The following is a 21,678-nucleotide window of genomic DNA, read 5'->3' on the forward strand; positions in this document are numbered from 1 at the left end:
CTTAAAAAAGTGGATTTCACTTCTAAATGATTACATGAGGAAGGAAAGGAGACCAGATGCAAAAAAGGTGCTGTGGCTTAGTTGGTTAAAGCGCCTGTCTAGTAAACAGGAGATCCTGAGTTCGAATCTCAACAGCACCTGTCTGATTTTTTTCGACCAATCTGTCTCCCCAATATTAAAACTTTGTACAAAGATTGCTATTTCATGCTATTTAGAAGCACAGTCAGGCTTGAAATGTTGGCAAAGCATCCAAGAACTCTGGACTCCACTACCTTAGAGTCATATTGCCCAAGGTTGCGATGCCATCAGAAATAGCACATATTAGAATGAGCAATTCATATTTCCTGCTTAATTTTTTGTAAAAGAAGCAAAGGTACGCCTGAACAGGGACTTGAACCCTGGACCCTCAGATTAAAAGTCTGATGCTCTACCGACTGAGCTATCCAGGCACAGGGATCACTGCTCATTTGAAACTTGATTTTCACTCTACAGCACCTCCACACATGGCTACCTCACTGGTCAATAAAGGAAATGAATTACTAGTGCATTACACACATTTTGACACTGGAGACATAACTTTTTTCAGACATTCCGTATCCAGATATAGAGATTTGCAGCATCTAGGACTTTAATGTTCACCCACTTACGGATTTGAATGTTTTGCCACATTCATGAGTGCAAACTTGCTCCCCAGTAAAGACGAACATGTGCTCCTCAATGCACACACTGGGCAATGCAGTCCACTCTAAATCAACGATTAATGACATGCTCGTTTTGTGCAATGGAGTTTCAGTCAATTGGAAAACATTTTGAAAAGTTATATTGCAACAGAAGCCCAGCCTTAAAAAAGTGGATTTCACTTCTAAATGATTACATGAGAATGGAAAGGAGACCAGATGCAAAAAAGGTGCTGTGGCTTAGTTGGTTAAAGCAAGTGCCTGTCTAGTAAACAGGAGATCCTGAGTTCGAATCTCAGCAGCGCCTGTCTGCTTTTTTTTCGACCAATCTGTCTCCCCAATATTAAAACTTTGTACAAAGATTGCTATTTCATGCTATTTAGAAGCACAGTCAGGCTTGAAATGTTGGCAAAGCATCCAAAAACTCTGGACTCCACTACCTTAGAGTCATATTGCCCAAGGTTGCGATGCCATCAGAAATAGCACATATTAGAATGAGCAATTCATATTTCCTGCTTAATTTTTTGTAAAAGAAGCAAAGATACGCCTGAACAGGGACTTGAACCCTGGACCCTCAGATTAAAAGTCTGATGCTCTACCGACTGAGCTATCCAGGCACAAGGATCACTGCCCATTTGAAACTTGATTTTCACTCTACAGCACCTCCATACATGGCTACCTCACTGGTCAATAAAGGAAATGAATTACTAGTGCATTACACACATTTTGACACTGGAGACATAACTTTTTTCAGTCATTCCGTATCCAGATATAGAGATTTGCAGCATCTAGGACTTTAATGTTCACCCACTTACGGATTTGAATGTTTTGCCACATTCATGAGTGCAAAATTGCTCCCCAGTAAAGGCGAACATGTGCTCCTCAATACACACACTGGGCAATGCAGTCCACTCTAAATCAACGATTAATGACATGCTCGTTTTGTGCAATAGAGTTTCAGTCAATTGGAAAACATTTTGAAAAGTTATATTGCAACAGAAGCCCAGCCTTAAAAAAGTGGATTTCACTTCTAAATGATTACATGAGGAAGGAAAGGAGACCAGATGCAAAAAAGGTGCTGTGGCTTAGTTGGTTAAAGCGCCTGTCTAGTAAACAGGAGATCCTGAGTTCGAATCTCAGCAGCGCCTGTCTGATTTTTTTTCGACCAATCTGTCTCCCCAATATTAAAACTTTGTACAAAGATTGCTATTTCATGCTATTTAGAAGCACAGTCAGGCTTGAAATGTTGGCAAAGCATCCAAGAACTCTGGACTCCACTACCTTAGAGTCATATTGCCCAAGGTTGCGATGCCATCAGAAATAGCACATATTAGAATGAGCAATTCATATTTCCTGCTTAATTTTTTGTAAAAGAAGCAAAGGTACGCCTGAACAGGGACTTGAACCCTGGACCCTCAGATTAAAAGTCTGATGCTCTACCGACTGAGCTATCCAGGCACAGGGATCACTGCTCATTTGAAACTTGATTTTCACTCTACAGCACCTCCACACATGGCTACCTCACTGGTCAATAAAGGAAATGAATTACTAGTGCATTACACACATTTTGACACTGGAGACATAACTTTTTTCAGTCATTCCGTATCCAGATATAGAGATTTGCAGCATCTAGGACTTTAATGTTCACCCACTTACGGATTTGAATGTTTTGCCACATTCATGAGTGCAAACTTGCTCCCCAGTAAAGACGAACATGTGCTCCTCAATGCACACACTGGGCAATGCAGTCCACTCTAAATCGACGATTAATGACATGCTCGTTTTGTGCAATGGAGTTTCAGTCAATTGGAAAAGATTTTGAAAAGTTATATTGCAACAGAAGCCCAGCCTTAAAAAAGTGGATTTCACTTCTAAATGATTACATGAGAATGGAAAGGAGACCAGATGCAAAAAAGGTGCTGTGGCTTAGTTGGTTAAAGCAAGTGCCTGTCTAGTAAACAGGAGATCCTGAGTTCGAATCTCAGCAGCGCCTGTCTGCTTTTTTTTCGACCAATCTGTCTCCCCAATATTAAAACTTTGTACAAAGATTGCTATTTCATGCTATTTAGAAGCACAGTCAGGCTTGAAATGTTGGCAAAGCATCCAAAAACTCTGGACTCCACTACCTTAGAGTCATATTGCCCAAGGTTGCGATGCCATCAGAAATAGCACATATTAGAATGAGCAATTCATATTTCCTGCTTAATTTTTTGTAAAAGAAGCAAAGGTACGCCTGAGCAGGGACTTGAACCCTGGACCCTCAGATTAAAAGTCTGATGCTCTACCGACTGAGCTATCCAGGCACAGGGATCACTGCCCATTTGAAACTTGATTTTCACTCTACAGCACCTCCATACATGGCTACCTCACTGGTCAATAAAGGAAATGAATTACTAGTGCATTACACACATTTTGACACTGGAGACATAACTTTTTTCAGTCATTCCGTATCCAGATATAGAGATTTGCAGCATCTAGGACTTTAATGTTCACCCACTTACGGATTTGAATGTTTTGCCACATTCATGAGTGCAAACTTGCTCCCCAGTAAAGACGAACATGTGCTCCTCAATGCACACACTGGGCAATGCAGTCCACTCTAAATCGACGATTAATGACATGCTCGTTTTGTGCAATGGAGTTTCAGTCAATTGGAAAACATTTTGAAAAGTTATATTGCAACAGAAGCCCAGCCTTAAAAAAATGGATTTCACTTCTAAATGATTACATGAGGAAGGAAAGGAGACCAGATGCAAAAAAGGTGCTGTGGCTTAGTTGGTTAAAGCGCCTGTCTAGTAAACAGGAGATCCTGAGTTCGAATCTCAGCAGCGCCTGTCTGCTTTTTTTTCGACCAATCTGTCTCCCCAATATTAAAACTTTGTACAAAGATTGCTATTTCATGCTATTTAGAAGCACAGTCAGGCTTGAAATGTTGGCAAAGCATCCAAAAACTCTGGACTCCACTACCTTAGAGTCATATTGCCCAAGGTTGCGATGCCATCAGAAATAGCACATATTAGAATGAGCAATTCATATTTCCTGCTTAATTTTTTGTAAAAGAAGCAAAGGTACGCCTGAACGGTGACTTGAACCCTGGAACCTCAGATTAAAAGTCTGATGCTCTACCGACTGAGCTATCCAGGCACAGGGATCACTGCCCATTTGAAACTTGATTTTCACTCTACAGCACCTCCATACATGGCTACCTCACTGGTCAATAAAGGAAATGAATTACTAGTGCATTACACACATTTTGACACTGGAGACATAACTTTTTTCAGTCATTCCGTATCCAGATATAGAGATTTGCAGCATCTAGGACTTTAATGTTCACCCACTTACGGATTTGAATGTTTTGCCACATTCATGAGTGCAAACTTGCTCCCCAGTAAAGACGAACATGTGCTCCTCAATGCACACACTGGGCAATGCAGTCCACTCTAAATCGACGATTAATGACATGCTCGTTTTGTGCAATGGAGTTTCAGTCAATTGGAAAACATTTTGAAAAGTTATATTGCAACAGAAGCCCAGCCTTAAAAAAGTGGATTTCACTTCTAAATGATTACATGAGAATGGAAAGGAGACCAGATGCAAAAAAGGTGCTGTGGCTTAGTTGGTTAAAGCAAGTGCCTGTCTAGTAAACAGGAGATCCTGAGTTCGAATCTCAGCAGCGCCTGTCTGCTTTTTTTTCGACCAATCTGTCTCCCCAATATTAAAACTTTGTACAAAGATTGCTATTTCATGCTATTTAGAAGCACAGTCAGGCTTGAAATGTTGGCAAAGCATCCAAAAACTCTGGACTCCACTACCTTAGAGTCATATTGCCCAAGGTTGCGAAGCCATCAGAAATAGCACATATTAGAATGAGCAATTCATATTTCCTGCTTAATTTTTTGTAAAAGAAGCAAAGGTACGCCTGAGCAGGGACTTGAACCCTGGACCCTCAGATTAAAAGTCTGATGCTCTACCGACTGAGCTATCCAGGCACAGGGATCACTGCCCATTTGAAACTTGATTTTCACTCTACAGCACCTCCATACATGGCTACCTCACTGGTCAATAAAGGAAATGAATTACTAGTGCATTACACACATTTTGACACTGGAGACATAACTTTTTTCAGTCATTCCGTATCCAGATATAGAGATTTGCAGCATCTAGGACTTTAATGTTCACCCACTTACGGATTTGAATGTTTTGCCACATTCATGAGTGCAAACTTGCTCCCCAGTAAAGACGAACATGTGCTCCTCAATGCACACACTGGGCAATGCAGTCCACTCTAAATCGACGATTAATGACATGCTCGTTTTGTGCAATGGAGTTTCAGTCAATTGGAAAACATTTTGAAAAGTTATATTGCAACAGAAGCCCAGCCTTAAAAAAAATGGATTTCACTTCTAAATGATTACATGAGGAAGGAAAGGAGACCAGATGCAAAAAAGGTGCTGTGGCTTAGTTGGTTAAAGCGCCTGTCTAGTAAACAGGAGATCCTGAGTTCGAATCTCAGCAGCGCCTGTCTGCTTTTTTTTCGACCAATCTGTCTCCCCAATATTAAAACTTTGTACAAAGATTGCTATTTCATGCTATTTAGAAGCACAGTCAGGCTTGAAATGTTGGCAAAGCATCCAAAAACTCTGGACTCCACTACCTTAGAGTCATATTGCCCAAGGTTGCGATGCCATCAGAAATAGCACATATTAGAATGAGCAATTCATATTTCCTGCTTAATTTTTTGTAAAAGAAGCAAAGGTACGCCTGAACGGTGACTTGAACCCTGGAACCTCAGATTAAAAGTCTGATGCTCTACCGACTGAGCTATCCAGGCACAGGGATCACTGCCCATTTGAAACTTGATTTTCACTCTACAGCACCTCCATACATGGCTACCTCACTGGTCAATAAAGGAAATGAATTACTAGTGCATTACACACATTTTGACACTGGAGACATAACTTTTTTCAGTCATTCCGTATCCAGATATAGAGATTTGCAGCATCTAGGACTTTAATGTTCACCCACTTACGGATTTGAATGTTTTGCCACATTCATGAGTGCAAACTTGCTCCCCAGTAAAGACGAACATGTGCTCCTCAATGCACACACTGGGCAATGCAGTCCACTCTAAATCGACGATTAATGACATGCTCGTTTTGTGCAATGGAGTTTCAGTCAATTGGAAAACATTTTGAAAAGTTATATTGCAACAGAAGCCCAGCCTTAAAAAAGTGGATTTCACTTCTAAATGATTATTTGAGAATGGAAAGGGGAAAGGAGACCAGATGCAAAAAAGGTGCTGTGGCTTAGTTGGTTAAAGCGCCTGTCTAGTAAACAGGAGATCCTGAGTTCGAATCTCAGCAGCGCCTGTCTGCTTTTTTTTCGACCAATCTGTCTCCCCAATATTAAAACTTTGTACAAAGATTGCTATTTCATGCTATTTAGAAGCACAGTCAGGCTTGAAATTTTGGCAAAGCATCCAAGAACTCTGGACTCCACTACCTTAGAGTCATATTTCCCAAGGTTGCGATGCCATCAGAAATAGCACATATTAGAATGAGCAATTCATATTTCCTGCTTAATTTTTTGTAAAAGAAGCAAAGGTACGCCTGAACAGGGACTTGAACCCTGGACCCTCAGATTAAAAGTCTGATGCTCTACTGACTGAGCTATCCAGGCACAGGGATCACTGCTCATTTGAAACTTGATTTTCACTCTACAGCACCTCCATACATGGCTACCTCACTGGTCAATAAAGGAAATGAATTACTAGTGCATTACACACATTTTGACACTGGAGACATAACTTTTTTCAGTCATTCCGTATCCAGATATAGAGATTTGCAGCATCTAGGACTTTAATGTTCACCCACTTACGGATTTGAATGTTTTGCCACATTCATGAGTGCAATCTTGCTCCCCAGTAAAGACGAACATGTGCTCCTCAATGCACACACTGGGCAATGCAGTCCACTCTAAATCGACGATTAATGACATGCTCGTTTTGTGCAATGGAGTTTCAGTCAATTGGAAAACATTTTGAAAAGTTATATTGCAACAGAAGCCCAGCCTTAAAAAAGTGGATTTCACTTCTAAATGATTACATGAGGAAGGAAAGGAGACCAGATGCAAAAAAGGTGCTATGGCTTAGTTGGTTAAGGCGCCTGTCTAGTAAACAGGAGATCCTGAGTTCGAATCTCAGCAGCGCCTGTCTGCTTTTTTTTCGACCAATCTGTCTCCCCAATATTAAAACTTTGAACAAAGATTGCTATTTCATGCTATTTAGAAGCACAGTCAGGCTTGAAATGTTGGCAAAGCATCCAAGAACTCTGGACTCCACTACCTTAGAGTCATATTGCCCAAGGTTGCGATGCCATCAGAAATAGCACATATTAGAATGAGCAATTCATATTTCCTGCTTAATTTTTTGTAAAAGAAGCAAAGGTACGCCTGAGCAGGGACTTGAACCCTATACCCTCAGATTAAAAGTCTGATACTCTACCAACTGAGCTATCCAGGCACAGGGATCACTGCCCATTTGAAACTTGATTTTCACTCTACAGCACCTCCATACATGGCTACCTCACTGGTCAATAAAGGAAATGAATTACTAGTGCATTACACACATTTTGACACTGGAGACATAACTTTTTTCAGTCATTCCGTATCCAGATATAGAGATTTGCAGCATCTAGGACTTTAATGTTCACCCACTTACGGATTTGAATGTTTTGCCACATTCATGAGTGCAAACTTGCTCCCCAGTAAAGACGAACATGTGCTCCTCAATGCACACACTGGGCAATGCAGTCCACTCTAAATCGACGATTAATGACATGCTCGTTTTGTGCAATGGAGTTTCAGTCAATTGGAAAACATTTTGAAAAGTTATATTGCAACAGAAGCCCAGCCTTAAAAAAGTGGATTTCACTTCTAAATGATTACATGAGGAAGGAAAGGAGACCAGATGCAAAAAAGGTGCTGTGGCTTAGTTGGTTAAAGCGCCTGTCTAGTAAACAGGAGATCCTGCGTTCGAATCTCAGCAGCACCTGTCTGCTTTTTTTTCGACCAATCTGTCTCCCCAATATTAAAACTTTGTACAAAGATTGCTATTTCATGCTATTTAGAAGCACAGTCAGGCTTGAAATGTTGGCAAAGCATCCAAGAACTCTGGACTCCACTACCTTAGAGTCATATTGCCCAAGGTTGCGATGCCATCAGAAATAGCACATATTAGAATGAGCAATTCATATTTCCTGCTTAATTTTTTGTAAAAGAAGCAAAGATACGCCTGAACAGGGACTTGAACCCTGGACCCTCAGATTAAAAGTCTGATGCTCTACCGACTGAGCTATCCAGGCACAAGGATCACTGCCCATTTGAAACTTGTTTTTCACTCTGCAGCACCTCCACACATGGCTACCTCACTGGTCAATAAAGGAAATGAATTACTAGTGCATTACACACATTTTGACACTGGAGACATAACTTTTTTCAGTCATTCCGTATCCAGATATAGAGATTTGCAGCATCTAGGACTTTAATGTTCACCCACTTACGGATTTGAATGTTTTGCCACATTCATGAGTGCAAAATTGCTCCCCAGTAAAGGCGAACATGTGCTCCTCAATACACACACTGGGCAATGCAGTCCACTCTAAATCAACGATTAATGACATGCTCGTTTTGTGCAATGGAGTTTCAGTCAATTGGAAAACATTTTGTAAAGTTATATTGCAACAGAAGCCCAGCCTTAAAAAAAGTGAATTTCACTTCTAAATGATTACATGAGGAAGGAAAGGAGACCAGATGCAAAAAAGGTGCTGTGGCTTAGTTGGTTAAAGCGCCTGTCTAGTAAACAGGAGATCCTGAGTTTGAATCTCAGCAGCGCCTGTCTGCTTTTTTTTCGACCAATCTGTCTCCCCAATATTAAAACTTTGTACAAAGATTGTTATTTCATGCTATTTAGAAGCACAGTCAGGCTTGAAATGTTGGCAAAGCATCCAAGAATTCTGGACTCCACTACCTTAGAGTCATATTGCCCAAGGTTGCGATGCCATCAGAAATAGCACATATTAGAATGTGCAATTCATATTTCCTGCTAAATTTTTTGTAAAAGAAGCAAAGATACGCCTGAACAGGGATTTGAACCCTGGACCCTCAGATTAAAAGTCTGATGCTCTACAGACTGAGCTATCCAGGCACAGGGATCACTGCCCATTTGAAACTTGATTTTCACTCTACAGCACCTCCATACATGGCTACCTCACTGGTCAATAAAGGAAATGAATTACTAGTGCATTACACACATTTTGACACTGGAGACATAACTTTTTTCAGTCATTCCGTATCCAGATATAGAGATTTGCAGCATCTAGGACTTTAATGTTCACCCACTTACGGATTTGAATGTTTTGCCACATTCATGAGTGCAAACTTGCTCCCCAGTAAAGACGAACATGTGCTCCTCAATGCACACACTGGGCAATGCAGTCCACTCTAAATCGACGATTAATGACATGCTCGTTTTGTGCAATAGAGTTTCAGTCAATTGGAAAACATTTTGAAAAGTTATATTGCAACAGAAGCCCAGCCTTAAAAAAGTGGATTTCACTTCTAAATGATTACATGAGGAAGGAAAGGAGACCAGATGCAAAAAAGCTGCTGTGGCTTAGTTGGTTAAAGCGCCTTTCTAGTAAACAGGAGATCTTGAGTTCGAATCTCAGCAGCGCCTGTCTGCTTTTTTTTCGACCAATCTGTCTCCCCAATATTAAAACTTTGTACAAAGATTGCTATTTCATGCTATTCAGAAGCACAGTCAGGCTTGAAATGTTGGCAAAGCATCCAAGAACTCTGGACTCCACTACCTTAGAGTCATATTGCCCAAGGTTGCGATGCCATCAGAAATAGCACATATTAGAATGAGCAATTCATATTTCCTGCTTAATTTTTTGTAAAAGAAGCAAAGGTACGCCTGAACAGGGACTTGAACCCTGGACCCTCAGATTAAAAGTCTGATGCTCTACCGACTGAGCTATCCAGGCACAGGGATCACTGCTCATTTGAAACTTGATTTTCACTCTACAGCACCTCCATACATGGCTACCTCACTGGTCAATAAAGGAAATGAATTACTAGTGCATTACACACATTTTGACACTGGAGACATAACTTTTTTCAGACATTCCGTATCCAGATATAGAGATTTGCAGCATCTAGGACTTTAATGTTCACCCACTTACGGATTTGAATGTTTTGCCACATTCATGAGTGCAAACTTGCTCCCCAGTAAAGACGAACATGTGCTCCTCAATGCACACACTGGGCAATGCAGTCCACTCTAAATCGACGATTAATGACATGCTCGTTTTGTGCAATGGAGTTTCAGTCAATTGGAAAACATTTTGAAAAGTTATATTGCAACAGAAGCCCAGCCTTAAAAAAGTGGATTTCACTTCTAAATGATTACATGAGAATGGAAAGGAGACCAGATGCAAAAAAGGTGCTGTGGCTTAGTTGGTTAAAGCAAGTGCCTGTCTAGTAAACAGGAGATCCTGAGTTCGAATCTCAGCAGCGCCTGTCTGCTTTTTTTTCGACCAATCTGTCTCCCCAATATTAAAACTTTGTACAAAGATTGCTATTTCATGCTATTTAGAAGCACAGTCAGGCTTGAAATGTTGGCAAAGCATCCAAAAACTCTGGACTCCACTACCTTAGAGTCATATTGCCCAAGGTTGCGATGCCATCAGAAATAGCACATATTAGAATGAGCAATTCATATTTCCTGCTTAATTTTTTGTAAAAGAAGCAAAGGTACGCCTGAACAGTGACTTGAACCCTGGACCCTCAGATTAAAAGTCTGATGTTCTACCGACTGAGCTATCCAGGCACAGGGATCACTGCCCATTTGAAACTTGATTTTCACTCTACAGCACCTCCATACATGGCTACCTCACTGGTCAATAAAGGAAATGAATTACTAGTGCATTACACACATTTTGACACTGGAGACATAACTTTTTTCAGTCATTCCGTATCCAGATATAGAGATTTGCAGCATCTAGGACTTTAATGTTCACCCACTTACGGATTTGAATGTTTTGCCACATTCATGAGTGCAAACTTGCTCCCCAGTAAAGACGAACATGTGCTCCTCAATGCACACACTGGGCAATGCAGTCCACTCTAAATCGACGATTAATGACATGCTCGTTTTGTGCAATAGAGTTTCAGTCAATTGGAAAACATTTTGAAAAGTTATATTGCAACAGAAGCCCAGCCTTAAAAAAGTGGATTTCACTTCTAAATGATTACATGAGGAAGGAAAGGAGACCAGATGCAAAAAAGGTGCTGTGGCTTAGTTGGTTAAAGCAAGCGCCTGTCTAGTAAACAGGAGATCTTGAGTTCGAATCTCAGCAGCGCCTGTCTGCTTTTTTTCGACCAATCTGTCTCCCCAATATTAAAACTTTGTACAAAGATTGCTATTGCATGCTATTTAGAAGCACAGTCAGGCTTAAAATGTTGGCAAAGCATCCAAGAACTCTGGACTCCACTACCTTCGAGTCATATTGCCCAAGGTTGCCATGCCATCAGAAATAGCAAATATTAGAATGAGCAATTCATATTTCCTGCTTAATTTATTGTAAAAGAAGCAAAGGTACGCCTGAACAGGGACTTGAACCCTGGACCCTCAGATTAAAAGTCTGATGTTCTACCGACTGAGCTATCCAGGCACAGGGATCACTGCCATTTGAAACTTGATTTTCACTCTACAGCACCTCCATACATGGCTACCTCACTGGTCAATAAAGGAAATGAATTACTAGTGCATTACACACATTTTGACACTGGAGACATAACTTTTTTCAGTCATTCCGTATCCAGATATAGAGATTTGCAGCATCTAGGACTTTAATGTTCACCCACTTACGGATTTGAATGTTTTGCCACATTCATGAGTGCAAACTTGCTCCCCAGTAAAGACGAACATGTGCTCCTCAATGCACACACTGGGCAATGCAGTCCACTCTAAATCGACGATTAATGACATGCTCGTTTTGTGCAATGGAGTTTCAGTCAATTGGAAAACATTTTGAAAAGTTATATTGCAACAGAAGCCCAGCCTTAAAAAAAATGGATTTCACTTCTAAATGATTACATGAGGAAGGAAAGGAGACCAGATGCAAAAAAGGTGCTGTGGCTTAGTTGGTTAAAGCGCCTGTCTAGTAAACAGGAGATCCTGAGTTTGAATCTCAGCAGCGCCTGTCTGCTTTTTTTTCGACCAATCTGTCTCCCCAATATTAAAACTTTGTACAAAGATTGCTATTTCATGCTATTTAGAAGCACAGTCAGGCTTGAAATGTTGGCAAAGCATCCAAAAACTCTGGACTCCACTACCTTAGAGTCATATTGCCCAAGGTTGCGATGCCATCAGAAATAGCACATATTAGAATGAGCAATTCATATTTCCTGCTTAATTTTTTGTAAAAGAAGCATAGGTACGCCTGAACAGTGACTTGAACCCTGGACCCTCAGATTAAAAGTCTGATGCTCTACCGACTGAGCTATCCAGGCACAGGGATCACTGCCCATTTGAAACTTGATTTTCACTCTACAGCACCTCCATACATGGCTACCTCACTGGTCAATAAAGGAAATGAATTACTAGTGCATTACACACATTTTGACACTGGAGACATAACATTTTTCAGTCATTCCGTATCCAGATATAGAGATTTGCAGCATCTAGGACTTTAATGTTCACCCACTTACGGATTTGAATGTTTTGCCACATTCATGAGTGCAAACTTGCTCCCCAGTAAAGACGAACATGTGCTCCTCAATGCACACACTGGGCAATGCAGTCCACTCTAAATCGACGATTAATGACATGCTCGTTTTGTGCAATGGAGTTTCAGTCAATTGGAAAACATTTTGAAAAGTTATATTGCAACAGAAGCCCAGCCTTAAAAAAAGTGGATTTCACTTCTAAATGATTACATGAGGAAGGAAAGGAGACTAGATGCAAAAAAGGTGCTGTGGCTTAGTTGGTTAAAGCGCCTGTCAAGTAAACAGGAGATCCTGAGTTTGAATCTCAGCAGTGCCTCTCTGCTTTTTTTTCGACCAATCTGTCTCCCCAATATTAAAACTTTGTACAAAGATTGCTATTGCATGCTATTTAGAAGCACAGTCAGGCTTAAAATGTTGGCAAAGCATCCAAGAACTCTGGACTCCACTACCTTCGAGTCATATTGCCCAAGGTTGCCATGCCATCAGAAATAGCAAATATTAGAATGAGCAATTCATATTTCCTGCTTAATTTATTGTAAAAGAAGCAAAGGTACGCCTGAACAGGGACCCTCAGATTAAAAGTCTGATGCTCTACCGACTGAGCTATCCAGGCACAGGGATCACTGCCCATTTGAAACTTGATTTTCACTCTACAGCACCTCCATACATGGCTACCTCACTGGTCAATAAAGGAAATGAATTACTAGTGCATTACACACATTTTGACACTGGAGACATAACTTTTTTCAGTCATTCCGTATCCAGATATAGAGATTTGCAGCATGTAGGACTTTAATGGTCATCCACCCCACGCATTTGAATGTTTTGCCACATTCATGAGTGCAAACTTGCTCACCAGTAAAGACGTACATGTGCTCCTCAATGCACACACTGGACAATGCAGTCCACTCTAAATCGTCGATTACTGACATGCTCGTTTTGTGCAATGGAGTTTCAGTCAATTGGAAAACATTTTGAAAAGTTATATTGCAACAGAAGCCCAGCCTTAAAAAAGTGGATTTCACTTCTAAATAATTACATGAGGAAGGAAAGGAGACCAGATGCAAAAAAGGTGCTGTGGCTTAGTTGGTTAAAGCGCCTGTCTAGTAAACAGGAGATCCTGAGTTCGAATCTCAGCAGCGCCTGTCTGCTTTTTTTTCGACCAATCTGTCTCCCCAATATTAAAACTTTGTACAAAGATTGCTATTTCATGCTATTTAGAAGCACAGTCAGGCTTGAAATGTTGGCAAAGCATCCAAGAACTCTGGACTCCACTACCTTAGAGTCATATTGCCCAAGGTTGCGATGCCATCAGAAATAGCACATATTAGAATGAGCAATTCATATTTCCTGCTTAATTTTTTGTAAAAGAAGCAAAGATACGCCTGAACAGGGACTTGAACCCTGGACCCTCAGATTAAAAGTCTGATGCTCTACCCACTGAGCTATCCAGGCACAAGGATCACTGCCCATTTGAAACTTGATTTTCACTCTACAGCACCTCCATACATGGCTACCTCACTGGTCAATAAAGGAAATGAATTACTAGTGCATTACACACATTTTGACACTGGAGACATAACTTTTTTCAGTCATTCCGTATCCAGATATAGAGATTTGCAGCATCTAGGACTTTAATGTTCACCCACTTACGGATTTGAATGTTTTGCCACATTCATGAGTGCAAAATTGCTCCCCAGTAAAGGCGAACATGTGCTCCTCAATACACACACTGGGCAATGCAGTCCACTCTAAATCAGCGATTAATGACATGCTCGTTTTGTGCAATAGAGTTTCAGTCAATTGGAAAACATTTTGAAAAGTTATATTGCAACAGAAGCCCAGCCTTAAAAAAGTGGATTTCACTTCTAAATGATTACATGAGGAAGGAAAGGAGACCAGATGCAAAAAAGGTGCTGTGGCTTAGTTGGTTAAAGCGCCTGTCTAGTAAACAGGAGATCCTGAGTTCGAATCTCAACAGCGCCTGTCTGATTTTTTTCGACCAATCTGTCTCCCCAATATTAAAACTTTGTACAAAGATTGCTATTTCATGCTATTTAGAAGCACAGTCAGGCTTGAAATGTTGGCAAAGCATCCAAGAACTCTGGACTCCACTACCTTAGAGTCATATTGCCCAAGGTTGCGATGCCATCAGAAATAGCACATATTAGAATGAGCAATTCATATTTCCTGCTTAATTTTTTGTAAAAGAAGCAAAGGTACGCCTGAACAGGGACTTGAACCCTGGACCCTCAGATTAAAAGTCTGATGCTCTACCGACTGAGCTATCCAGGCACAGGGATCACTGCTCATTTGAAACTTGATTTTCACTCTACAGCACCTCCACACATGGCTACCTCACTGGTCAATAAAGGAAATGAATTACTAGTGCATTACACACATTTTGACACTGGAGACATAACTTTTTTCAGACATTCCGTATCCAGATATAGAGATTTGCAGCATCTAGGACTTTAATGTTCACCCACTTACGGATTTGAATGTTTTGCTACATTCATGAGTGCAAACTTGCTCCCCAGTAAAGACGAACATGTGCTCCTCAATGCACACACTGGGCAATGCAGTCCACTCTAAATCAACGATTAATGACATGCTCGTTTTGTGCAATGGAGTTTCAGTCAATTGGAAAACATTTTGAAAAGTTATATTGCAACAGAAGCCCAGCCTTAAAAAAGTGGATTTCACTTCTAAATGATTACATGAGAATGGAAAGGAGACCAGATGCAAAAAAGGTGCTGTGGCTTAGTTGGTTAAAGCAAGTGCCTGTCTAGTAAACAGGAGATCCTGAGTTCGAATCTCAGCAGCGCCTGTCTGCTTTTTTTTCGACCAATCTGTCTCCCCAATATTAAAACTTTGTACAAAGATTGCTATTTCATGCTATTTAGAAGCACAGTCAGGCTTGAAATGTTGGCAAAGCATCCAAAAACTCTGGACTCCACTACCTTAGAGTCATATTGCCCAAGGTTGCGATGCCATCAGAAATAGCACATATTAGAATGAGCAATTCATATTTCCTGCTTAATTTTTTGTAAAAGAAGCAAAGATACGCCTGAACAGGGACTTGAACCCTGGACCCTCAGATTAAAAGTCTGATGCTCTACCGACTGAGCTATCCAGGCACAAGGATCACTGCCCATTTGAAACTTGATTTTCACTCTACAGCACCTCCATACATGGCTACCTCACTGGTCAATAAAGGAAATGAATTACTAGTGCATTACACACATTTTGACACTGGAGACATAACTTTTTTCAGTCATTCCGTATCCAGATATAGAGATTTGCAGCATCTAGGACTTTAATGTTCACCCACTTACGGATTTGAATGTTTTGCCACATTCATGAGTGCAAAATTGCTCCCCAGTAAAGGCGAACATGTGCTCCTCAATACACACACTGGGCAATGCAGTCCACTCTAAATCAACGATTAATGACATGCTCGTTTTGTGCAATAGAGTTTCAGTCAATTGGAAAACATTTTGAAAAGTTATATTGCAACAGAAGCCCAGCCTTAAAAAAGTGGATTTCACTTCTAAATGATTACATGAGGAAGGAAAGGAGACCAGATGCAAAAAAGGTGCTGTGGCTTAGTTGGTTAAAGCGCCTGTCTAGTAAACAGGAGATCCTGAGTTCGAATCTCAGCAGCGCCTGTCTGATTTTTTTTCGACCAATCTGTCTCCCCAATATTAAAACTTTGTACAAAGATTGCTATTTCATGCTATTTAGAAGCACAGTCAGGCTTGAAATGTTGGCAAAGCATCCAAGAACTCTGGACTCCACTACCTTAGAGTCATATTGCCCAAGGTTGCGATGCCATCAGAAATAGCACATATTAGAATGAGCAATTCATATTTCCTGCTTAATTTTTTGTAAAAGAAGCAAAGGTACGCCTGAACAGGGACTTGAACCCTGGACCCTCAGATTAAAAGTCTGATGCTCTACCGACTGAGCTATCCAGGCACAGGGATCACTGCTCATTTGAAACTTGATTTTCACTCTACAGCACCTCCACACATGGCTACCTCACTGGTCAATAAAGGAAATGAATTACTAGTGCATTACACACATTTTGACACTGGAGACATAACTTTTTTCAGTCATTCCGTATCCAGATATAGAGATTTGCAGCATCTAGGACTTTAATGTTCACCCACTTACGGATTTGAATGTTTTGCCACATTCATGAGTGCAAACTTGCTCCCCAGTAAAGACGAACATGTGCTCCTCAATGCACACACTGGGCAATGCAGTCCACTCTAAATCGACGATTAATGACATGCTCGTTTTGTGCAATGGAGTTTCAGTCAATTGGAAAAGATTTTGAAAAGTTATATTGCAACAGAAGCCCAGCCTTAAAAAAGTGGATTTCACTTCTAAATGATTACATGAGAATGGAAAGGAGACCAGATGCAAAAAAGGTGCTGTGGCTTAGTTGGTTAAAGCAAGTGCCTGTCTAGTAAACAGGAGATCCTGAGTTCGAATCTCAGCAGCGCCTGTCTGCTTTTTTTTCGACCAATCTGTCTCCCCAATATTAAAACTTTGTACAAAGATTGCTATTTCATGCTATTTAGAAGCACAGTCAGGCTTGAAATGTTGGCAAAGCATCCAAAAACTCTGGACTCCACTACCTTAGAGTCATATTGCCCAAGGTTGCGATGCCATCAGAAATAGCACATATTAGAATGAGCAATTCATATTTCCTGCTTAATTTTTTGTAAAAGAAGCAAAGGTACGCCTGAGCAGGGACTTGAACCCTGGACCCTCAGATTAAAAGTCTGATGCTCTACCGACTGAGCTATCCAGGCACAGGGATCACTGCCCATTTGAAACTTGATTTTCACTCTACAGCACCTCCATACATGGCTACCTCACTGGTCAATAAAGGAAATGAATTACTAGTGCATTACACACATTTTGACACTGGAGACATAACTTTTTTCAGTCATTCCGTATCCAGATATAGAGATTTGCAGCATCTAGGACTTTAATGTTCACCCACTTACGGATTTGAATGTTTTGCCACATTCATGAGTGCAAACTTGCTCCCCAGTAAAGACGAACATGTGCTCCTCAATGCACACACTGGGCAATGCAGTCCACTCTAAATCGACGATTAATGACATGCTCGTTTTGTGCAATGGAGTTTCAGTCAATTGGAAAACATTTTGAAAAGTTATATTGCAACAGAAGCCCAGCCTTAAAAAAATGGATTTCACTTCTAAATGATTACATGAGGAAGGAAAGGAGACCAGATGCAAAAAAGGTGCTGTGGCTTAGTTGGTTAAAGCGCCTGTCTAGTAAACAGGAGATCCTGAGTTCGAATCTCAGCAGCGCCTGTCTGCTTTTTTTTCGACCAATCTGTCTCCCCAATATTAAAACTTTGTACAAAGATTGCTATTTCATGCTATTTAGAAGCACAGTCAGGCTTGAAATGTTGGCAAAGCATCCAAAAACTCTGGACTCCACTACCTTAGAGTCATATTGCCCAAGGTTGCGATGCCATCAGAAATAGCACATATTAGAATGAGCAATTCATATTTCCTGCTTAATTTTTTGTAAAAGAAGCAAAGGTACGCCTGAACGGTGACTTGAACCCTGGAACCTCAGATTAAAAGTCTGATGCTCTACCGACTGAGCTATCCAGGCACAGGGATCACTGCCCATTTGAAACTTGATTTTCACTCTACAGCACCTCCATACATGGCTACCTCACTGGTCAATAAAGGAAATGAATTACTAGTGCATTACACACATTTTGACACTGGAGACATAACTTTTTTCAGTCATTCCGTATCCAGATATAGAGATTTGCAGCATCTAGGACTTTAATGTTCACCCACTTACGGATTTGAATGTTTTGCCACATTCATGAGTGCAAACTTGCTCCCCAGTAAAGACGAACATGTGCTCCTCAATGCACACACTGGGCAATGCAGTCCACTCTAAATCGACGATTAATGACATGCTCGTTTTGTGCAATGGAGTTTCAGTCAATTGGAAAACATTTTGAAAAGTTATATTGCAACAGAAGCCCAGCCTTAAAAAAGTGGATTTCACTTCTAAATGATTACATGAGAATGGAAAGGAGACCAGATGCAAAAAAGGTGCTGTGGCTTAGTTGGTTAAAGCAAGTGCCTGTCTAGTAAACAGGAGATCCTGAGTTCGAATCTCAGCAGCGCCTGTCTGCTTTTTTTTCGACCAATCTGTCTCCCCAATATTAAAACTTTGTACAAAGATTGCTATTTCATGCTATTTAGAAGCACAGTCAGGCTTGAAATGTTGGCAAAGCATCCAAAAACTCTGGACTCCACTACCTTAGAGTCATATTGCCCAAGGTTGCGAAGCCATCAGAAATAGCACATATTAGAATGAGCAATTCATATTTCCTGCTTAATTTTTTGTAAAAGAAGCAAAGGTACGCCTGAGCAGGGACTTGAACCCTGGACCCTCAGATTAAAAGTCTGATGCTCTACCGACTGAGCTATCCAGGCACAGGGATCACTGCCCATTTGAAACTTGATTTTCACTCTACAGCACCTCCATACATGGCTACCTCACTGGTCAATAAAGGAAATGAATTACTAGTGCATTACACACATTTTGACACTGGAGACATAACTTTTTTCAGTCATTCCGTATCCAGATATAGAGATTTGCAGCATCTAGGACTTTAATGTTCACCCACTTACGGATTTGAATGTTTTGCCACATTCATGAGTGCAAACTTGCTCCCCAGTAAAGACGAACATGTGCTCCTCAATGCACACACTGGGCAATGCAGTCCACTCTAAATCGACGATTAATGACATGCTCGTTTTGTGCAATGGAGTTTCAGTCAATTGGAAAACATTTTGAAAAGTTATATTGCAACAGAAGCCCAGCCTTAAAAAAAATGGATTTCACTTCTAAATGATTACATGAGGAAGGAAAGGAGACCAGATGCAAAAAAGGTGCTGTGGCTTAGTTGGTTAAAGCGCCTGTCTAGTAAACAGGAGATCCTGAGTTCGAATCTCAGCAGCGCCTGTCTGCTTTTTTTTCGACCAATCTGTCTCCCCAATATTAAAACTTTGTACAAAGATTGCTATTTCATGCTATTTAGAAGCACAGTCAGGCTTGAAATGTTGGCAAAGCATCCAAAAACTCTGGACTCCACTACCTTAGAGTCATATTGCCCAAGGTTGCGATGCCATCAGAAATAGCACATATTAGAATGAGCAATTCATATTTCCTGCTTAATTTTTTGTAAAAGAAGCAAAGGTACGCCTGAACGGTGACTTGAACCCTGGAACCTCAGATTAAAAGTCTGATGCTCTACCGACTGAGCTATCCAGGCACAGGGATCACTGCCCATTTGAAACTTGATTTTCACTCTACAGCACCTCCATACATGGCTACCTCACTGGTCAATAAAGGAAATGAATTACTAGTGCATTACACACATTTTGACACTGGAGACATAACTTTTTTCAGTCATTCCGTATCCAGATATAGAGATTTGCAGCATCTAGGACTTTAATGTTCACCCACTTACGGATTTGAATGTTTTGCCACATTCATGAGTGCAAACTTGCTCCCCAGTAAAGACGAACATGTGCTCCTCAATGCACACACTGGGCAATGCAGTCCACTCTAAATCGACGATTAATGACATGCTCGTTTTGTGCAATGGAGTTTCAGTCAATTGGAAAACATTTTGAAAAGTTATATTGCAACAGAAGCCCAGCCTTAAAAAAGTGGATTTCACTTCTAAATGATTATTTGAGAATGGAAAGGGGAAAGGAGACCAGATGCAAAAAAGGTGCTGTGGCTTAGTTGGTTAAAGCGCCTGTCTAGTAAACAGGAGATCCTGAGTTCGAATCTCAGCAGCGCCTGTCTGCTTTTTTTTCGACCAATCTGTCTCCCCAATATTAAAACTTTGTACAAAGATTGCTATTTCATGCTATTTAGAAGCACAGTCAGGCTTGAAATTTTGGCAAAGCATCCAAGAACTCTGGACTCCACTACCTTAGAGTCATATTTCCCAAGGTTGCGATGCCATCAGAAATAGCACATATTAGAATGAGCAATTCATATTTCCTGCTTAATTTTTTGTAAAAGAAGCAAAGGTACGCCTGAACAGGGACTTGAACCCTGGACCCTCAGATTAAAAGTCTGATGCTCTACTGACTGAGCTATCCAGGCACAGGGATCACTGCTCATTTGAAACTTGATTTTCACTCTACAGCACCTCCATACATGGCTACCTCACTGGTCAATAAAGGAAATGAATTACTAGTGCATTACACACATTTTGACACTGGAGACATAACTTTTTTCAGTCATTCCGTATCCAGATATAGAGATTTGCAGCATCTAGGACTTTAATGTTCACCCACTTACGGATTTGAATGTTTTGCCACATTCATGAGTGCAATCTTGCTCCCCAGTAAAGACGAACATGTGCTCCTCAATGCACACACTGGGCAATGCAGTCCACTCTAAATCGACGATTAATGACATGCTCGTTTTGTGCAATGGAGTTTCAGTCAATTGGAAAACATTTTGAAAAGTTATATTGCAACAGAAGCCCAGCCTTAAAAAAGTGGATTTCACTTCTAAATGATTACATGAGGAAGGAAAGGAGACCAGATGCAAAAAAGGTGCTATGGCTTAGTTGGTTAAGGCGCCTGTCTAGTAAACAGGAGATCCTGAGTTCGAATCTCAGCAGCGCCTGTCTGCTTTTTTTTCGACCAATCTGTCTCCCCAATATTAAAACTTTGAACAAAGATTGCTATTTCATGCTATTTAGAAGCACAGTCAGGCTTGAAATGTTGGCAAAGCATCCAAGAACTCTGGACTCCACTACCTTAGAGTCATATTGCCCAAGGTTGCGATGCCATCAGAAATAGCACATATTAGAATGAGCAATTCATATTTCCTGCTTAATTTTTTGTAAAAGAAGCAAAGGTACGCCTGAGCAGGGACTTGAACCCTATACCCTCAGATTAAAAGTCTGATACTCTACCAACTGAGCTATCCAGGCACAGGGATCACTGCCCATTTGAAACTTGATTTTCACTCTACAGCACCTCCATACATGGCTACCTCACTGGTCAATAAAGGAAATGAATTACTAGTGCATTACACACATTTTGACACTGGAGACATAACTTTTTTCAGTCATTCCGTATCCAGATATAGAGATTTGCAG

At 40.7% G+C, this 21,678-nt stretch overlaps 8 non-coding genes across 8 annotated transcripts; all 8 read right to left on the bottom strand.

Moving 5' to 3' along the window:
- Window positions 1–376: 376 nt before the first annotated feature.
- TRNAK-UUU (transfer RNA lysine (anticodon UUU)) lies at window positions 377–449 on the bottom strand. Its single transcript has one exon. It is a non-coding gene; the product is annotated as a tRNA-Lys (tRNA).
- A 772-nt stretch (window positions 450–1,221) lies between these two features.
- TRNAK-UUU (transfer RNA lysine (anticodon UUU)) lies at window positions 1,222–1,294 on the bottom strand. The gene has a single exon. It is a non-coding gene; the product is annotated as a tRNA-Lys (tRNA).
- Window positions 1,295–2,062: 768 nt separating this feature from the next.
- On the bottom strand, window positions 2,063–2,135 carry TRNAK-UUU (transfer RNA lysine (anticodon UUU)). Its single transcript has one exon. It is a non-coding gene; the product is annotated as a tRNA-Lys (tRNA).
- Window positions 2,136–7,965: 5,830 nt separating this feature from the next.
- TRNAK-UUU (transfer RNA lysine (anticodon UUU)) lies at window positions 7,966–8,038 on the bottom strand. The gene has a single exon. It is a non-coding gene; the product is annotated as a tRNA-Lys (tRNA).
- Window positions 8,039–9,648: 1,610 nt separating this feature from the next.
- TRNAK-UUU (transfer RNA lysine (anticodon UUU)) lies at window positions 9,649–9,721 on the bottom strand. Its single transcript has one exon. It is a non-coding gene; the product is annotated as a tRNA-Lys (tRNA).
- Window positions 9,722–14,689: 4,968 nt separating this feature from the next.
- Window positions 14,690–14,762, bottom strand: TRNAK-UUU (transfer RNA lysine (anticodon UUU)). Its single transcript has one exon. It is a non-coding gene; the product is annotated as a tRNA-Lys (tRNA).
- Window positions 14,763–15,534: 772 nt separating this feature from the next.
- Window positions 15,535–15,607, bottom strand: TRNAK-UUU (transfer RNA lysine (anticodon UUU)). The gene has a single exon. It is a non-coding gene; the product is annotated as a tRNA-Lys (tRNA).
- A 768-nt stretch (window positions 15,608–16,375) lies between these two features.
- TRNAK-UUU (transfer RNA lysine (anticodon UUU)) lies at window positions 16,376–16,448 on the bottom strand. The gene has a single exon. It is a non-coding gene; the product is annotated as a tRNA-Lys (tRNA).
- Window positions 16,449–21,678: the final 5,230 nt, after the last annotated feature.

The sequence above is a fragment of the Ambystoma mexicanum genome, unplaced genomic scaffold (assembly GCF_040938575.1).
Source record: "Ambystoma mexicanum isolate Mex_15411 unplaced genomic scaffold, UKY_AmexF1_1 Mex_scaf1, whole genome shotgun sequence".
NCBI lineage: Eukaryota > Metazoa > Chordata > Amphibia > Caudata > Ambystomatidae > Ambystoma > Ambystoma mexicanum.